The following is a 19,434-nucleotide window of genomic DNA, read 5'->3' on the forward strand; positions in this document are numbered from 1 at the left end:
ATAAGACGAAGAAAAATGACACCAGCATTCTGAGCGAAAACTAAACCCAATTCCAAATGTTGCCCATCAGCTGGAGCCATTCATCTTCTCTGCACTGCCATGTCACGTTCTTTTATTCCAATCGAAAACCCACCAGGCAGGGATAGGCCTTCTGAGTGACCTGGATTGCAGCCTGGGTCCACCGCTGCTCAGAGACCCTGAGTGTGGAGACTGTCAGTGGAACCTACGGCAGAGGCGAGCCCACAGGCAAACAGGAACTATGAAGGATGCCACTCTGTAGCATGGGAAGGAGGAGTGATGGGAGTCGGGGCAGTAAAAACTAGTAGGCAAAAGTTCCTTTAGTATGAATTACTAGAAAATCAAGATATTTCTATTTTTATCCAAAGAGATCACATGTCACATTTAAAGTTTATTGTTTCAACTGGAATTCAGATGGAAACTGCTTAAAACACATTAGATATGTAAAATATACACTTATCAATCAAATAAACAAGCAATTTTTTTTCTCTTTAAAATGAAAACTCTATATGTAATATTAAGGATTAAACTAGGTACACCTAGCACTTAGAAAATGCATTATTCAGCACAGTTACTCTATAACTTTTAGCCACTCATTAACAAATCTATTTGGAAAGACTATTTCAATGCACAATACAACTAGACATTGCATTTGTGAATACAGTGGTTGGGTTCCTGTCATCTACGACAGGGACCGAGACTGAATTCTGGCTTGTAGCTAAGGCCTCAGTCCAGCCAGAGCTGCAGTGGGCATAGGGTGCAAGTACTTTGTTTCTGTCTCTAGAATAAACAAATGCAAATTTAGAATATTTGGATAATTCAATGAATTAAGCCCATCAGGCAGTGTTCTACCATCCATCCTTGGTAACCTGGGATTATTGAGGACTTCGGTGACAATGTCAGTGTTTCCCTTGAGTCTTCTGAGGACAGCTTGACCCTGAAGCTTTGGGCAGCACCTGGAGGCTTTCCAAACATGAAATATGCACCGCGAGGCCACGAAAGTACAAAGCACTCAAGGAACCTCTTCTTCAGTGAATATTAAATTGAATCACAAACACTTGCCAATTGTGGACAGATTCTAATTTTAAAACTGGAAGTTTTCTATGGTCCAACTTAATAAATGTTTTGTCTACATTGAGATCCTTCAATATATTTTTTAAAGATTTATTTTTATTTGAAAGGCAGATTTTTATGTAAAGAGGAGAAATAGACAGAGAAGGTCTGCAACATTTGGAGCTGAGCTGATTCGAAGCCAGGAGCTACTTACAGGTCTCCCTCATAGGCGTAGGATCCTGAGGACTCAGGCCACCCTCTGTTGTTTTCCAGGCCATATACAGAAAACTCGGGGGAAGTAGATCGGGCAGGACACGAACTGGCAATGGGATGCGGATGCCACAGGGTAGAGGCTCTGAGTGCCTTCAATATTTTAGAAAATGATTTTGGAGGCAGCTGATACAGAGAAAGAGCTGCAGACTGGGGTTTGGGGAGTGGGAGTGTGTGGCTGTTAATGCCATAGAGAGTCTCCACACCAGGAAGAAAGCTGGCCCCGCCCAGATAAAAGCTGCCACCAATCCCAGGCTCCTCAGCATAAATTGTGAAGCTTCTGCTACTGAATTGCTCAACCATTACTCCCGGCTTTAGGCTGCTCCTGCTTGCTCTCAGCTGAACCTCTGCATGCAAGACATTCTCCCTTGCTTCCTTGGGACATTTCTTGATGCCCGTTCTTTCTTCCCACTGCAGACCCCAAGCTTCTGAGGTCATTTGTCATTGTCCCTCACATCTCTGCCCTGTTCTCCATCAATTTTGTACTCACACCCTCCTTATCCTTCCAAAGTCTCCCAGAGCTCCTGGGGATTCCCTGTGGAGACAGCCACCTATCAGTGGGTGGGCAAGGTGGCCTGAGTGAGGACATGCAGTATTCCTAGCAACTTCACTGAGGCTGTGGGCCCAAGCCGCACCTCCCAGTCCAACTTCACTAGAAATTATTCTGATGATTTAAGGCCTACTTTTGGGTCTGGTTCCACATATAAGGGGAAAGACTGCCACAAAAATGATCAACCCACTAATAGTCCTGCTGCCTCTGGCCATCTGTCCTAACCTCCAGCATGCTCCCCTCTTGCTCTACTCAAGTCCATGGTACACACCATTATGTCCTTTGGTCATAAAGACCCTTGGGGGAGAAAATACTTCTGTTTCTTGTATTAAAAATGAGTCTACCAAAACAGAAAATCTGCTACTCTACAGTTAAGGAAAGATTAAGTCTAGAAATCCAATTTCTCCCTCACTTTGACAAAGAGGCAGACAGATAAATGGTAGCTATAAAGGACTTCCCTTCATCAGAGTCCTGCATTTTTAGAAAATCTTCTCCATCTTCACACTGTCGATTTAATGAGGAGTGGTTTCACAATTTCCTGTGTATTGCCTTGCAGTTGAACATTGAGCCCTATAGCCAAGGTTCACTTTCTTCTTTCCCAGTGACTTCTTGGCTTTCACAGTAATTTTTGGCTAGACAGGGATCAGTGTCCAGAGTGATGAGAAAAGTGGGAGCATAACTGGAATCTGTTCTGGGGCCAAGATCTTCATTGCCTCTTATTCCTGTATTTTGCTCATGCAAATCATTGCCAAGGCATACAAGGAATTTCAAATGGAAAGTTCTAGCAAGCCCTGGCCTCTAAGGTACTGACTCGGTTAGGCAAAATGGGTCTATCCTATGCCAGTTGAAGACACTTCTGGAATACTAACACTCGAACTGCTCAAGCAGTAGACACAAAGCACTGGTCACAAAAAAAAAAAAAAAAAAAAAAAAAAAAAAAATTCTGCTTCTTGTTCATGCTTTGTCAACTTCAGAAGAAACTGGGGACACTGAGGGCACAATGCTGCAAAGAGAAAGCTATAAATGAAGGGTGTACCCTTTCTTGGTCTTGCTTCTACTCAACCGTCAGTGCTGCCACAGAATTTATGTAACTGGAAATCTCTGCGTGCAGGGCATGTTAGGTGGATATCAGAACTCATGCTCTGACTTCATTCCCAGCTAAAACCTCTTTCCACATCCGAATGGGGTGTGGTTATGAACCGAACTTCCAGTTAGGAAGACCTTGTGACACAGTGTGCTGGTTCCGGGTCTGGGCTTTTCTTGGAATAATTGTTTCCCTCCCTTTTCATGGTAGGCCCGTGTGGAAGACAGCGCCCAGGGCGCAGCCCCTGGCTCACCGTGTACAGGAGAACTTGCTGGCTTTCTCTTATGAGTAAGAAACAGAATTGTGTCATGTTTGCCTGCACACATCCTCACTCAATATAGCCACAGACATATTTAATTCTTTATAAAGCACTTTAAATACCAAATCTGTTGCATTTGCTCAAGAATATTTTGTCCAGCTGACTCCGACGATGGCATAGCCCTGTGGGATCACTTTTTAAGACTCGGGTTCTTCCTGGTACAGCACCAACTCACAGTACTCATATTGCACTGGACTTTTCTCACTACTCAGGATCACTCTCTGCTTTAAAATTCCTGTTTCAATTGTGTTTCAGTGCTTTGGCTGCTAAAGCTAATTCAATCCTAAAAGGAAAGATACTAACGCAACTGTGGTGCCTGTAGCTTTTGTGGCTAGGGCCTCTCCTCCAAAATCAGATTGTGTATAAAGCCTGAATTTCTCTCAGTTGCCCAATTAGTGCCTTTGGTTTGTATTTGATACGGTTAATTTTGAGGGGTCAGGGACAGATAAAATAAGAGATCCACAAAACCCAAACCAACTTTACAACAGCCTTGGACGACTTCTGCTTAAAACATGAGCTAAGCTCATGAATGTGTTGCATCATCTAAATTACCAAACTCCTTCTTAGTACATATGATTTTGTTTAATATTCACAAAAACTCTACAAGATAGTATGAAGGGTACTGCGTTCCATACCATCTTCCGGATTATACCAGAATTATACCAGAAGAAGCTAAGGTTCAGAGAAATTAATTTGAGAAACCAGGATGAATCCGGTGTCTTCCGCATTTTGCAATACATTGATGCTCCACGTCTAGCTCTACCATTCACTTTCGTGATGTAGTATCCTCTTATCTGAGATAACAGATGTGTATGAGCTAAACCCAGAGATCCCTTCAATATACATGTTTTATGGCCACATTCTGCCATCTGTCTTTATATTCAAAAGTTTCTGGGTACCCAGGTACTGAAGACCTTGGGTTTGTTTACTTTTTTGTCGTCTGCTAATTTTGTCTTTATAACAGGAAAAATGATTCAAGTTTTGTTTCCTGATTCTTTTCTACTTATGTATTCACTCCGTGCCCTCAGATTCTCATGCCCTTAATACATTAGGTTGGAAACTGTGATGTTCTCCCCTGGGAGGAAGCCAGGACTGAAGTTAATCTCAGCCCATTACCCCACTAATGCTGATCTTCACCTCGGGATGTTTTCCAAAGTACTTAGAAGTCATTATCCCTCCTAGGACCTAGCACTTTGTGAGTTGCACTTTGTTTAGCAGTCTCGTGATCACAGAATTCATTATTTTAAGCAAGATACATTGAATGAGAAAAGAGGCTGTCTTAATGATTATGCTGGGACAACCAGTATTAACTGGGACTATCCCAATGCAACAAACAAGCTGACGTAATTGAAAAGCATCTCTTGTTGGGATGTGACAGAAGCTCTGGTTTTGCCAACCAACACTGAAACTGCTCTTGGTTATTTCCTACTAACAACCAGTTGTTGGCTTAATGTCTCTTATCCCAGTAAATAACACATTTATTTATGTGCTTTCAAGACATTTGTGTCCCTCAGCACTTTTTCCTGAAAGAGGTAGTCACAACCAGTTCAGCATATCAACACGCAGTAGGTGCTTAGTTAATGCTTATCAGGTGGATGATAAACAAATAAGCAAATAAACATAAGTCATCTGATTACATGAGAATATTTTTAAGTTATTTAAGTTTTTGCAAAGTAAATGTTAGAGATTGTGTGCCTTTCAGGTGGATTTCAGTCCTAAATAGCATCTAGACTAAGTACCCTAACGGTCCCTCTCCAAAAAGGCACAGCTGTAGATTTTACACTGAGAAACACTGAGGTGGTAATGGAGTGACAACATGCTTGACACTCGAATGCAAGATGTTGTCATGAAATGTCTTTTTCTCTTCACAAGAGTTTTCTGGCTACTCCTGGAAACCACCTGGAGCAGGGGTGTGGGTGCTGCATTAAGATCAGAATCTGTTCCTCATGGACCAAAATTCTACCAGATTGCTAAACTGGGCATGCACTAGCACAGAGTCATGTGTGCCAAACTCAGAAAAGACTGATTGCTAGAGTAAAGCAGATCTGGCCAAATGAAAGCAGAAAGCTCAGGCCTGCTGCTGGACAGCATCCCTCCCTCGGAGTCACCTGAATTAGTGTGAAGAGGCTGGCTGGCCCCAGAGGCAGGTGTGTGATCCTTATGCTGTTGGGAGCCAGTGTGGAGGGTCTGATGGGTTCAGGCCCTCCAGTGTTGTAAGTCAGTCCAGGTGCTTAAAGTTACAGTCTCTTCTGCTTCATCTTTGGAAATCAGTTCTCTCCTAGACAGTGTTGGAGGAACACTGATGTTTATAATTCTAATAGGCAAATTAAAATTATTTGCAATATCACAATATAAAACAATGATGCTTTTAAAAAATTTAAATGAGAAAATCGGGTCCAAGACCAATAAAGAGGGAAAATCAGTTGATGTTTGCATGGAAAACACCAGTCTGTGAGATCTGTCTGCTTGACAGAGGTGGGTTATAAATTTAAGCTTGAGCTTTCTGGGAGACAGGAAGGAGAGGGAAACTGATCAATTTTTCCTCTCCAGTTCCCATTTATCATCTCCTCATGGCTGACATGTTACCAAATAACAGGGTAATTAAGTTATATCCTGGTTTCAGATTGTATTGTATTGGAAGACAACCTAATTTTTCCAGGTACAGATCTGTGAATGATCTGCCAGAGATGCTACTTGTACATACAGATGAACTATTCTCTTCTTCAAATCAGAAACTAAGTTTCTCAGGCTAACTTACCAATTCTCTGATGTGTGCCCTATGAGGAAACTGCAGAGTTCTGGGTACTGATTCAAAAACAAACTCTCTTGATGTTAATTTTAAGGTCATGGTATAGTCTTAGGTTACATGTAATCAACTAAGCATTCTCTCAACATTCAAACTACAGATTATTTAAAAAAAACACAGAACACTTGGGTGCTGTGATTTAAAAAACACTTTAAAAAATTTTTAAAGAATATTGTTGTATGTAGCGAGTTAGGTCTTGCCTGCCTACAGTGCCCATGTTCCTTATGGAAGCTGATTTAAGTCTCGGCTACTCCATTTCTGATCCAGCTCCCTACTGATGTGCCTGGGAAGCAGTGGAAGATGGCCCAAGCACTTGAACCTCTGCATCCACACACAAAACCCAAAAGAAGCTCCTGGCTACTAGCCCACCCGGAGCCACTGTGGTCATTTCAGGAGTGAACTAATCCCTCTCTCTGTGTCTCTTTCTCTTTTACTATGCCTTTAACATAAACAAATCTTTAAAAGAAAAAAACAATAGAACACCATTTCTCTGTCACACAGATTGTCTTCCACAATCACTGAACAAGTACCCTAACTTATCTTCCTTTGGTTCGGTATGGGGCCTGTTGACAGAGTGAACTTCCTTCCAAAATTATTTAATAGCTCAACATTTTCTTTTTCTCCCTCTTTTCCTTATTCTTGTAAGATTTATTTATTTTTATTGGGAACGCAGATCAGATTTAGAGACAGAAGGAGAGACAGAAACAAAGATTTTTCTACCCAAATGCCTATGATGGCCAGAGCTGGGCTGATCTAAGCCAGGAGCCAGGAGATTCTTCCAGGTCTCCCATGTGGGTGCAGGGTCCCAAGGCTTTGACCCATCCTCTACTGCTTTCCCAGGACATAAGCAGGGAGCTGGATGGGAAGTGGACACAAACTGGCATCTATGTGCTTGCAAGGTGAGGATTTAGTCTTTGAGCCATTACACCACCCCTGCCCCCATGTTCTTTCTTAAAAGTTGACACAGACCAAAGGAGAATGTCATGTTGGACAGGGTGGTGACTCTGACCTGGAAACCATGCCCTAGCCTTGACTCTGCAGGCAGGTGAGTCAAAACTGACCCTGGCATGTGGAAGACTTAGATGTGATGGGGTGCCACTACAGGGCTACAGACTGAGATATACAATAATGATGTTACTTACTTGCTTGAACACGGCACTGTTTTTGTTTCAGCAAGTTTGCTATTGGAACCATGCTTATTTTACTGTGACCCATAGTTAATGCTTGAACAGATAATTAGCAAAAATTCACATTTTGTTCAAACTTCCAGATACTCAATTTTACAAATGAATAGGACACATGAGTACGCATGGGATTAAAAAAAATTCTGCACCAAAACAAACTTACTTTTTATTCCTCTTTTCATGGACTTTTAAAAATGCCCTCCAATGGAGAATATAAGGATAGCCTAGCAGTAAGTAACAGAACACTCTATGGCAAAAACATGTAAAAGCATAATTATGTCAACCCAAGGATGGATGACAACCTCCTTAATGTTCAGAGATTGCATTCAATTAAGCATTCAATAATTCCTTCCCTCATTAGAGATAATCAGTGTCTAGAAACTAGATGGATGGGCATTTCTTCAATTTTGGCTTGAACTACATGGAAGCAATTGTACTGGCATTGTAGAGAAATCATGAAAAATATCTTTGTAAAACACTCAATGTGTTTACAGAACCTCTTTCTTCACTGGAAGATCAGGTTTTATGAAACTAAAAAAACTGAATTTATTCATTTAATTGTAAGGCGGACACATATACAGGAGAGGGAAAGAGAACAAGACAGAGAGACAGAGAAACTTAGAGGCAAATTCAATCTCCTGCTTAATTCCCTGAAAGCCCACATAGTTTTTTGGCCAGGCAGAGGTCAGGAGCCAGGAGCCAGAGGCCTCCCCTATGGGTGGCCATTACCTACTACTGAACTACCACTACTGCCTCCCAGGGTGCATAGGAGCAGCAGGTTGGAATCACAAAGCCAGCTGCAATTCAGACCCAAGCACTTCGATACGGGATGTGAGCACCTCAAATTGTCTTTTAATAGCTCTATGAGAATTTTTTTTCAACAGTGTAACAGACTTTTACTAGGGATGCATGCATACACACACATACATATGTATGTATACACAGCCAATTTGTATGCCCCACAAAGGTTTTCACAAGTTCAATGTCCTTATTTAATAAATGACACTAAACCTAGTAATGGACACAGCTTGAAATGCAAACTTTTTGGCCATCTTGGTGGGCATAATCCAGGTAAGTCTGTGCAGCAGCACAGATGTCTGAATCCCCCAGCCACAGCCTGGCTGGGGGTACCCGTGCCGGCCCCAGCTTCATGTTGGGGGCTAGCTGCCCATCCACTGCTGCTAGGCAGGGGGAGGGTCCTGGGCTTGTGGGCGGCTAGAGTGCCAACTGGTGCCAAGCTTTGTTCCCTGGCCATCTGGTGGCAAGCTCAGGTCATGGGGGTAAGGACATTTACGGATAAGGCCCCTGTACATGTAGTTGAGGAATGAATCCTGAAGGATATCCAATGACAGGGCCATTGCACTTGCAGGTAAGCAAGAGGACTGAGACCTGGTGGTTTGGAGGGGACTGAGACCTGAAGATCTTTATGGGTCAGACTGATGCACCAGCCAACATGGGAGTCCTGAGTAGGGTTTGTTATCATGGAACATCGCTGACCAGCACATGCCAGGCCAAGTGAAAACTAGGGCTAGGGACCTGTCTACCAGGGCTAGATCCAAGTACCTGACTGACTGACAGATCAGGGGATATGTCACATTAGACTGGGCCCTGAGACCAAGCAGCACACAAGAGAACCAGGTCTGGGGTCGAATTCTGTGGGGGATATGTGGGTTCAACCCTATGGAACTACAAGTCTCGTTAGTTAGATTGAGAGTTGGGATGGTGATGGATTGAGCTAGGCGTGACCATGGAACTGACCGATGCTCACATGTACTGGGACTGGGAACAAGCGGGCAGGCCCAGGCTGCAGCATGAGCATAAGCACCCTAAAAACAGGGTGTGAGGTGGGCCAAGCCACACCAGCTCATACAAAGGCCAGGACAGATGGGCCAGGCCATGTTAGGTAAGGGCAAAACACCCACTGGCATGGTTGAGATCTGGGTCTGGGAGTGGCCTGAGAGGCCTGGGAACCTGGGAAATACCCCTAGTGGGTCACAGTTCCCGCTGATGAGCAAATGGTCCAGGTCTGGGTGTTGGGCAGGCTGGGCAGGATAGCTCCCTCCATCAGCAAGTGTGTGAGTTGGTTTTGGAAGGGAGTGGACCGGGTGGGGCCAAGTCCACTGGCAAGTGCAGAAACCAGGATGGAATACAAGTCATGCCAGGCTAAGCTGCCACACCTACTGGTTTGCATGAGCCAGCGATGAGAGCTGATTGAGTAGGGCCAGGTTCCAGCACCTGCCAGCAAGAGTTGGGACTGGGGGCCAGCTGGGCCAGGCTAGGCTGCAGCATCTGAAAGCAAAGGCCAAGACAGGGAGGGGCTTTGCCAAGCTGGGTCAGAGCAACCATTGGCATAAGCAAGATCTGTGGCTGGGATCTGGTCTGGCTGGGTTGTGGGACCCACTGGTGAGCACAGGGCCAGAGTGGAGGCAGCAGTCTGATCTGGACATGGATGCAAGGTCCCTTGTCCTGGGTGTGGACTGGGTCTGGGGCTCGTAAGACTGGGCTAGACTCCAACACCTACGGATGCTCATGAGAACCAGGATGGTATAGGACAGGCTAGGCTAGATCTCTGTCCCTGCTGAACCATGTGTGAGCTGTGTCTGGGTATGGACCAGGTTAGGCTGGGCTGTAGCTCACAACAACAAGAACCAGAATGGGTGAGGGTTCGTCAGGAAAGGCCACTGTTCTAGCTAGGACAGGAGGTGGACTAGGTAGGGTTGGCCCATGGATCCATCAGTGTGTGCGAGATCTGGTATTGGGAGAGGTTCTGATGGAGGAGCTTGGCAACCCCTGTCGGGACACATTCCCTGCAGGTCAGTGTAAGAACCAAGAAAGGAAGCAGCCCAGACTAAGCCAGGTTATGGTACCCATGAGCTTACCTTTGGTTCAGGTGTGAGAGAGCCAGAATGTGTATGGGTAATGCCAGGCCGGGCCTGTTACCACGATACCAACCCAGTTCACATTAGGGCTAGGATTGGGGGCTGGCTGGACTGGCTAGCTGTAGCCCCTGCCAGTGTGAGCTGGTACTGGGGGTGGGCCAGGCCAGGCCAGGCCAGGTTACAACACCCACTGGCAAATGCTAGGATGAGGTGGGCCATGCCAGACTGGGCTGCAGCACCCAATCAGCACATGTGAGGCTAGGGAGAGAGTGGGTAAACCCGGTATGGGGGCTGCAGGGAGCTCCCCTGCTGGGCAACCATTTCCACTGGTGAATGTGAGAGCTGGGATTGAGGGCAGACCAGGCTGGGCAGGGCTACAAAATTCACAAGTCCTTTCTATGTCAGGATTCAAAGCTCCTGATGAGTGAAACCCAACATTATTTTCAGATTTAGTATTTCCCAAGTTTTTAATTGTGGTTAGCAAATGTGTGTGTATGAAGTCTTTAAGCAGTGGTAGCATCCTTTCTATGCTACCTTTCATAGAAAACAGCCCTTCTTCCAACAAGTAAGACAAAAAAATTTAGGTTTCAAGCCCAGTTTACCTAATGAAATGTTTTGAGTAGAAAGTTTGTTTGTAATCTTTATATGCATATTTTGGAAATAACTCAAAATTCCCTGGATTAAATTGTGATGATAACACCTAACTTTCTATTGTTCTCATTGAAAACATACAAGCGTATTGGGAATCTTCGGAAAGTCCGTGGAAATCCGCATAATGAAAAAAACACACATGGATTTCAAAAGTTCTTCACATGTACATTTTAATTCTTTTTCACATGAACTTTCTGAAACATCTGTGTTGTGTATGACTGTATGTGCTCAAGTGGGCATTTGGTTTCTCTAACATCCAAGGGCTGCTGGTGCCACTTCTGTGTTGGCTTGTTGGCAACGCAGGGCTCAACATCCAAAGGGCCTGGGTGTGGTGCTCATTTTCAAGGCTGTTGATGTTCCATAAAGAACTCAATAATTTATAGCATTCTGATTCTCCCTGGTCACAGAGTTTTCTTCAGAGAATAAACTAAAGGCTTATTAACTACTACATGAAAAATCACTTTCGGCGGTACATTTGATTACATTGCTACCTTAGGAATTAAGGTTTTTTTTTTTAAACACAATCAATGTTGAGTTGCTTTCAATGCACAGCCCATAGTTATTTTCGCATAGTGTAATAAAAATAACTTGTCTTGCCACCAAAAAATATTGTTTTTGAAGAACCCACGATACATGTCTTTGATTTTCTCATTTTTTCCTCCCAATATATAAATGAAAAGAAGTTCAAAGTGGTTGCCTGAATCCCCAAAGTCTCTAAGAAAAAAATGAAATCTTCTTTTCCCAGACCACAGTGCAGTGAAATAAATTAGTATAATGATTTATGTTTACTGTTTTAGTCAATTCTGATAGAGATTATAGAGACAAAATGACAAACTGCCTTAGTGGTAAACTTAAATCATGTCAGCCAATCTTTAGTTTTCCTTACCCTAATTGCTCCTTCTGTTCATTTATCTTCCAGGCAATCTTTGGAAGAAATACTAGTTCAATCAGTGCATGTGCAAACCACCCGAGATAAAAAAGTTTAGTCTAATTTGTCTCACTAAATTGTAATGCCTCTAGTAAACAAATCTTAGTTTGAAAGAAGACTAAAGAAATCTGAATAATTATAGGTACCGAATGCTCCCTTCCTGCAGTTCTAAAGATAGCCTTGATAAACAGTTTCCTCCTCTCTCCACTCCTTCCTCTACCCTTTTTTCCCCGTATTGTCTTTGAAGTTGTACAGTTAAAACTCAGAATCACATGCAATATTTCCACTCACATGTAAAAATTTAAAAAAATCTAGCGTGCCCTGGAAAAACGGATATGCTGAGAGTGGCTTTTATAGAAATGATAAGAAAGAATAGCTTAATGTGGAAATAAAACCTCTGATCCCACAAACAGGATGTGAAGCCCATGAGCTCGGAGGTGAAGAAGATCGTGTTCAGCACAGTCTTTGTTCCAACAACAGAACTTCACAACGGGGCTTGTATGGGCCAAAACTGTTCAGGAGTTTGGCTATGAGGGGACTAGGGAATCCAAAGAAATTGGCTTTAATGTGTTTGTGTTTTTACAGAATTTCATTTTCTCATTGGAAAGCACACTTAAACCAGGATGATGATTAAAATAGTTTTTTTTCCCCTATGAACACAGAACCAACCTGACTTCTTTCAATGCCTCTCCAAGACATGATTCTGAGACTGAGCTGCTAAATTATGCCAAAAAAACAAGCTGGGTGGCCCTGTCTGCAGCAGTGGGGGCTGCCAGCTCATTGCATGAGGAGAAACTCGTTTAAGCTCTTGGTGGCCTGTGTAACTCTCAGTTTTGTCTCCTGCCTGCAGTTAGAGTGCCCTGGTAGGGCCTCTCAGTGGCACCAACATCCTGTATGTGCATTGGTTTGAGTCCTGGCTGCTCTACTGCTGATCCAACTCCGTGCTATGACCCAAGAAAGCAGTGGAGGATGGCCCAAGTCACTGGGCTCTTGTACTCACACAGAGACCTGGAGGAAGCACCTGGCTCTTGCCTTTGGATAGGCTCAGCAATGGCCATTGTGGCCATTTGGGGAGTGAACTAGCAGATAGATGTCTTTGCCTCTCCTTCTCTCTCTGTAAGTATGCTTTTCAAATAAAATAAATCTTTTTTTAAAGCCTACACTGGCTTTAGATCTCAAGTCATTGAATTTTTTTTAATAATTTAGAAAAAGAGTACTCTGATGTGTTTCCAAGGAGTTTTGGGAACTCTCTCCTGGTTTGGTCAAGCTTGGCAGCTCCCCTCAGTTCACACGATGGGTTTTCATGGTTGTCACAAAGCGTTAGCACCAAGGGCTATTGTGCACCACCTCTAACATGACAAACTTGGATATTCTGGAGAAATCACAGTCTAGAAAGAAAAAGGCATTTTCTTACGCAAGCAAGGAAAAGAGCAATTAATAAGATGACTCCGATGTCCTAACAAACCAGGGGGTCACACTTTGCACTCAGCCCCATCCTCTGGATGGAATAAAATAACATGAATCAAAAACTTATCCAAAGAAAGAAAAACACTGAAAGGACAAAGGCAAACTTTGCTTGGTCAGAAGGGTCACTTTTATGCCAACGTGGTTTGACTCTGGTAACTGATACACTTGCTTAGGTTTTTCTCTTTCAGAGGACAGGAGTGACTGGTAAATTACTGTGCAAAAATGACTATACAAACAGTGGTGGAGCCAACAGCAAAGGCCAGGTTAGGCCCTTCAGAAGTGGACTATGCTTGCAAGTGTATGTCACTGGCCTGTGCAAAGTGGAAGAGACAAGGGCTTATTTACAATGAAACAAATCTCCAAGATAGACATTTTATTTCTTCTTAAAATTCACCCTCATTAGTGCATCTTAACTGTGCAGACAAAGTGAAAATGTAATGGATGCCCTAACATTTCTGGGCTGAGAGAATACAATTCAAGTGGCACTGTCATTGAGCTTGCTTTTCTTGGTTTTTCTAATACAAAGGGATATATGCAAAATTATGTAGTCAGGAAACAAACAGCTCTGTTACTTCCTTTAACTCAATAATGTGGCCAATTTGGCATGCATGTGATTGTTTTACCACATTCCTTTTTTGTGTGAATTTGTTGCATGTAGATCTGCTAATGCAATGTTTACCATGTGTCAGGTAGAGAATCTAACATTGATCAAACTTCATCAAGTGCCAAGCATTCGTGGTCCATGAAAAAACAGAATTAAAAGATAATTTACATTTTACTTGAACTTTCTGAAACCCTTCATATTTTATCTCATGCATCCATCACAACAACCCATTAAAGATTTGTTACTGCCTCAATTTTATAGAAGAGAAAATTGGATTGTAGAGAGGTAAAGTGATGGGTCCAAGATCATGTAACCAAAAAGTGACAGGGCCAGAATTTTAAGTAAATCTCAACACCCCAGTATTCACGTTGTCCTTCACTCCATGACTAAAGCATGAGGCTATGGAGAACAGAGTAGGAAATGATTCATTTTTACCAAGGAGGGACATTCCTTCACAGAAGAGGAGGCAGCTCCCTACTAATGTATACTTTGGAAGGCAATAGATGATGCTTCAATGATTAGTTGCCCAACATCCCATGGAAAATCTGGATTGAGTTCTAGATTCCTGGCTCTTGGCTTCTGACCTCTGGTAGTTGTGGCCATCTGAGGAAACAACAAATACATGGGAGCTCTGTCTGCCTGTCTCCTCTATTGTCTTTCACACATACAAATAAAAACTTATCTCAAAAAAACTAACCATGGAGGCTGGTGCTGTGGCACAATGGCATAAATCTACTTCCTAGAATGCTATTACAGACCCTGATTTGAGTCCCTGCTCTGCTTCAGATTCAACTCCCAGGAACTTGAGTTCCTGCCACCCATGAGGGTAGTCTGGATAGAGTTCCAAGCTCCTGGTATTGGCCTGGCCTACCCATGGCTGTTGCACCCATTTGTGGAGTAAGCCAGCAAATGTCAAATTTCTTCTTCTTTCCTTCTCTGTCACTCTATCTTTTAAATCAATAAAATGAATTTTTCTAACAAAAGTGAATTTGGACCATTTCCATCTGGAAACTTGGACACAAGGGGAGCAATGAGGCACACACTTGAGTTAGAACCACATTTGTGTGCAGCCTGTGGGCACTGGTAGTCAGGCTAGAGGCTCTGCTAGGGCTTGTTGCAGAGAGAAGGGAAGCAGAGCCTGGAATCTTCCACACACAAGTGTAACACTGATGCCCATGCAGGATGACAATTTTAGCTTGTTTGCTTTTTCTATAACAAAGTGTTTCCACAATAGGAAAACAACTTCAATATTTAATAGAGCATGTTATCTTTTATTAAAACTTCTATCAACTATAATACAATGAACAAAACAACCAAAAACACTTCAGCAAGAAGAACAACTGACAGTAAAGCACACTGGTCTTCGACAACAGTAGCTATAATGTTTTGTGTACTTTGCAGAAGTAAGATTTTCTTTGGTAATTATAACATTGAAGAGTATCTGCTTCTGTGAGTGAGGACATAGCTCATGCTAAACCCCTGAATTCTCGCCACTTTCCCACAAGAGTCATTTATCATGACTGACTGTTTTTCAGGCAAAGGTGGGTAAAACATTCAAGCAAACAGGCAAATTCGAGGCCCTGAAGAAGCCACAACTTTGGCCATGACCTTCCAGAAGGCATTGCCATCAGAGGCTTTGCCAGCCCTGCCATCAAGCAGGAGGTGATAAACTCTCAAGAACTGGGAAAACCTTGAATTCTTTCCAAGTGCTTTCTCTGATTATTCCACACATTGACTTTTACTCAGAATTGTTTTGTAGCAGTTTTCTGAGCCCCTCAAAAGTTGATGACCACATCAACATTTATTATATAAATATATATAGGTAAATACATCGCTGTTACACAGGATAGGGAAATCATACAGACTAGCCCAAACTTAGCAAGTCATCCTTAGCATGTGCTTTGTCACCCTAAGTTTCATGAAGTCTTGAGTTGCCCTATGTTCTCCTATATTGCTATATGAATCCCAGTAAAATCTGCCTTGTGGTGAGGGCACAAAGTGCTGGGTTCTGAGTGTGGACACAGCCAATCAAGCAGTTCTTTTAACTGAAGCAACTTCCTGAGGCATTATTTTACCCAGACACACAATGGATTTTAGGTGAAGGTGAACAACTCATGTCAATGCCGGCAGGGAGCCCTTGGAAGTGAGTGAACAGCTCACGGCATGAATAAAAAAAGTCAACAGACACTCACCCTTTCTCCCTGGAGACCACAAAGATGTCCAGCACAGCCGGGGTAACCATGACTTGGACTCAGCTCCAGCTGATAGTTGCCACGATGGATTCCATGTCCAGAATATTCAGGGATCTAAATTTTTTTCACAAGAATTTCTATTACATAAAGAACATTCATAAAAGTGCTATGTTATAAAATGTATGTTTCCCACTCTCCAAGATAAAGCAATGCGGAAAGACTTCTTGGAAAAGACACCAAAAGCAATGGCAATCAAAGCCAAAATAAACAAATGGGACTACATCAAACTAAAAAGCTTCTATATAGCAAAGGAAACAAAGTGAAGAAGCAACCAACAGAAAGGGAGAAAACCGCTGCACACTACACAAGTGATAGGGAGTATCTATAGAAAACAGCCTGTGAAGAAACAGGCAAAGGAAATGAACAGACATTTTTCAGAAGAACAAATTCAAATGGCTAGCAGACATATGAATAGATACTCAGGCTCCCTAGCTGTCAAAGAGACAAATGAAAACCGCACTGAAGTTCCACCTAACTCCAGTGAGATTGGTCTACATTCAGAACTTCACTAATACCTATTGCTGTGGATGTGGGGAGAAAGGTATCCTTCTTCACTGCCGGAGCAAATGTAGACTAGTACAACCACTATGGAAATCAGTATGGAGAGTGCTTGGAGAACTCCAAATAAACCTGTCATATGACCCAGCTATCCCGCTCCAAGGAATATATCCACAGGAAATGAAAACTGCACATGAGATAGGCCTCTGTGATCCTATATTTACAGCAGCACAATCTACAATAGCAAAGACACAGAAACAACCCAGATGTGCCTCCAAAGAAGTGATTAAAGAAGCTGTGGTACATCTACTTCACGGAATACTATTCAGTCATTAAAAAGAATGAAATGATATCATGCGTAACCAAATGGTCCCAACTAGACACCATTATGCTTAGTGAAATAAGTCAATCCCAAAAGGACAAATACTGTATGTCTCTCTGATACAAGGCAAACTTAATGCAAATCATAAGATCAATAGCCCTTTCAATACTGTTTCTGTTGCATTTCATTTTTAAAAAAATTTTTATTGCAAAGTCAGATACGCAGAGAGGAGGAGAGACAGAGAGGAAGATTTTTCATCTGATGATTCATTCCCCAAATGATTGCAATGGCCGGGGCTGTGCCAATCCAAAGCCAGGAGCCAGGAACTTCCTCCAGGTCTCCCACATAGGTGCAGGGTCCCAAGGCTTTGGGCCATCCTCCACTGCTTTCCCAGGCCACAAGCAGGGAGCTGGATGGGAAGCGGGGCTGCCAGGATTAAAACCAGTGCCCATATGGGATTCCGGCATATTCAAGGTGAGGACTTTTAGCCACTAGGCCACGGCACTGGGCCCGCAACACATGTGTTTTGATATTGTTTTTATTTTTGTCTCTTCAGAATAGCTTCTTTTCTCTTATTAAATTCTTCACTGACTCATAGATCACTGAGTAGCATAATTTTCTCTAAGAAGCTTTTGTTTTCTTTTTCATTTCTTCCTTGACACAATGCCTATTCAGTAGCTTATTATTTAATTCCATGGTGCTGTAAATGTTTTAACTTTATTTTTGTTGTCGTATTTTGTTTCATGGCTTCTTGCTTAAGGGAATGTATAGTGATGGCATCCACATGTGAAGATACAATGCAGTCTGTATCTCTACTTCCAAATCAAAGATGGACTTCCAATAAAACTATTGGATACATCTTGACAATAAGATGCTAGACTGCCTGCCATTGTCTATAGCAGCAATGTCAGGAGACAAATTAAAACAGAATGATGGACTTAAGAAGGACTCAACTACTACAATAATTATGGGAAATCAGTTGGGGAGAGGGAATTTGGGGAGGGGGTAGGGGAAATTCCAGAGCCTATGGAATTATACCATAAATAAAATAAAACAAAATTAAAAGATTAAAATGTATGTTTATCTACTTCATGTATCTCTGAACCATTCATCTCAGTTTCAGATAATATGGAATAACTACTTTAAATAAAATGTCTAAAAGTTAAGATGTTTAAGACTATCAGATTATTCTAAAATAAAATAATATGAAAGAATAGGTGGGAATTAGGAAACTCATTCCTCTTTGAAGACATATGATGCCCATAACATGAACATAACTAGGAAGGAGCTCCAAAAGAACATCCTGTCAGATGTTCCAGGGAGATGCCAACTTGATCCACACTATTTGCTGTGAAGAAACTTCAGGAAGTTTGTGAAAAATGGAAATAGTGTTAGTTGATTTGGACACACAAAAAAGTGAAAGCCATACATTATTTTTCTATCAAATACATGTTCATGAACTTCTTGAAGAGGTCTCATATCCATGGATTTCAATTTTGTTGTTTCTTTTTGCACCCAAATAAACTTTAATTCCCTGTTCCACAAGCCACCTGAACTACCTATGGTATTTCTAAATCTGAAGAGGAACATGCGTTTTAATGAGAGAATTTCTGCTGGTTATGACCAGAGACATGAGGTAGCAAAAGAGGGGTGGAAAGGGAAATAAATGTACGGAGCCTAGGCTGTAGATCTGGACTTGCTCTATGTGCGCAGCGGGTGCCTAGGTTAGGAAGAAGGCAGGCAGCGCTCACTTTGGCAACAGAGATGCCATTACTACACACGATCACTGAGGTTCTGGCTTATCCTGGATTACACAAAAAACATAAAAGCCAGACCTGAATCAGCCAGGCTGAGCTGACACTCACTCTCCTAAGCTCCGTTGCAAATGGGTAAGGCTGAAATAGAGTCCCAGAGGATCATGGGCATTCATTTTTTTACATGAATTAAAACTATAATCTGTGTGTGTGTGTATCTTTGTTCTAACTTGAAGAGTCAACTTGTGCTTAGTCTGCACCAGGAAGAGAGTAGCAGTGGAAATGAAAGTGACATCATGCTGTATTCATCAGTCCCTCTTAAGGTTGATGATGTCAACAGTGTCCATCATAACAGCTTCTACCACCTGCAGGACAGCTGTAGACTACAGCAGAATATTAACAGCCATTGGTAAGTGCAACATCATCAATTGCACCCATGTATGTTACAAGGAAATCTAAGCCCATATAATTGCTTACTTTATTCCCTACGAAATTCAGGTGTGTGAATTTCAAACTCCCATCTTGTTCCAAGTTTTAATACTCTCCTTCTGCCTTATCAGAATGAAAGCAGCACTTACAAGGCTCATCTGGTTTTCTCACCATTCTAGTTTGTCTAAAGATGTTCGTCTCCATTTGATAGGGAAACAGTTTGGAATGCTTGTTTTTTGTCAAACCAATTGAGAGAATATTTATTTACCCTGGTTGTAATTTATTTGCTTTTTCTCCCTTTTTTTCCTGCATTTTGTTAGACTATTACAATTTTCAAAATTTTTTCTACTGGTTTTCTTTGCTGAT

The 19,434-nt window shown here is 42.3% G+C and overlaps 1 long non-coding RNA gene across 2 annotated transcripts in view; it reads right to left on the reverse strand.

Moving 5' to 3' along the window:
* The window catches only part of LOC131482664 (uncharacterized), a 130,721-nt gene that overhangs the window by 74,729 nt on the left and 36,558 nt on the right, over positions 1 to 19,434 (reverse strand). For both annotated transcript variants that reach the window (XR_009247211.1, XR_009247210.1), the window contains one exon: positions 16,006 to 16,119. This is a non-coding gene — a long non-coding RNA (uncharacterized LOC131482664). The remainder of the gene's footprint in view (positions 1 to 16,005; positions 16,120 to 19,434) is intronic.

This window comes from Ochotona princeps, chromosome 19 (genome assembly GCF_030435755.1).
Source record: "Ochotona princeps isolate mOchPri1 chromosome 19, mOchPri1.hap1, whole genome shotgun sequence".
Taxonomy (NCBI): Eukaryota; Metazoa; Chordata; class Mammalia; order Lagomorpha; family Ochotonidae; genus Ochotona; species Ochotona princeps.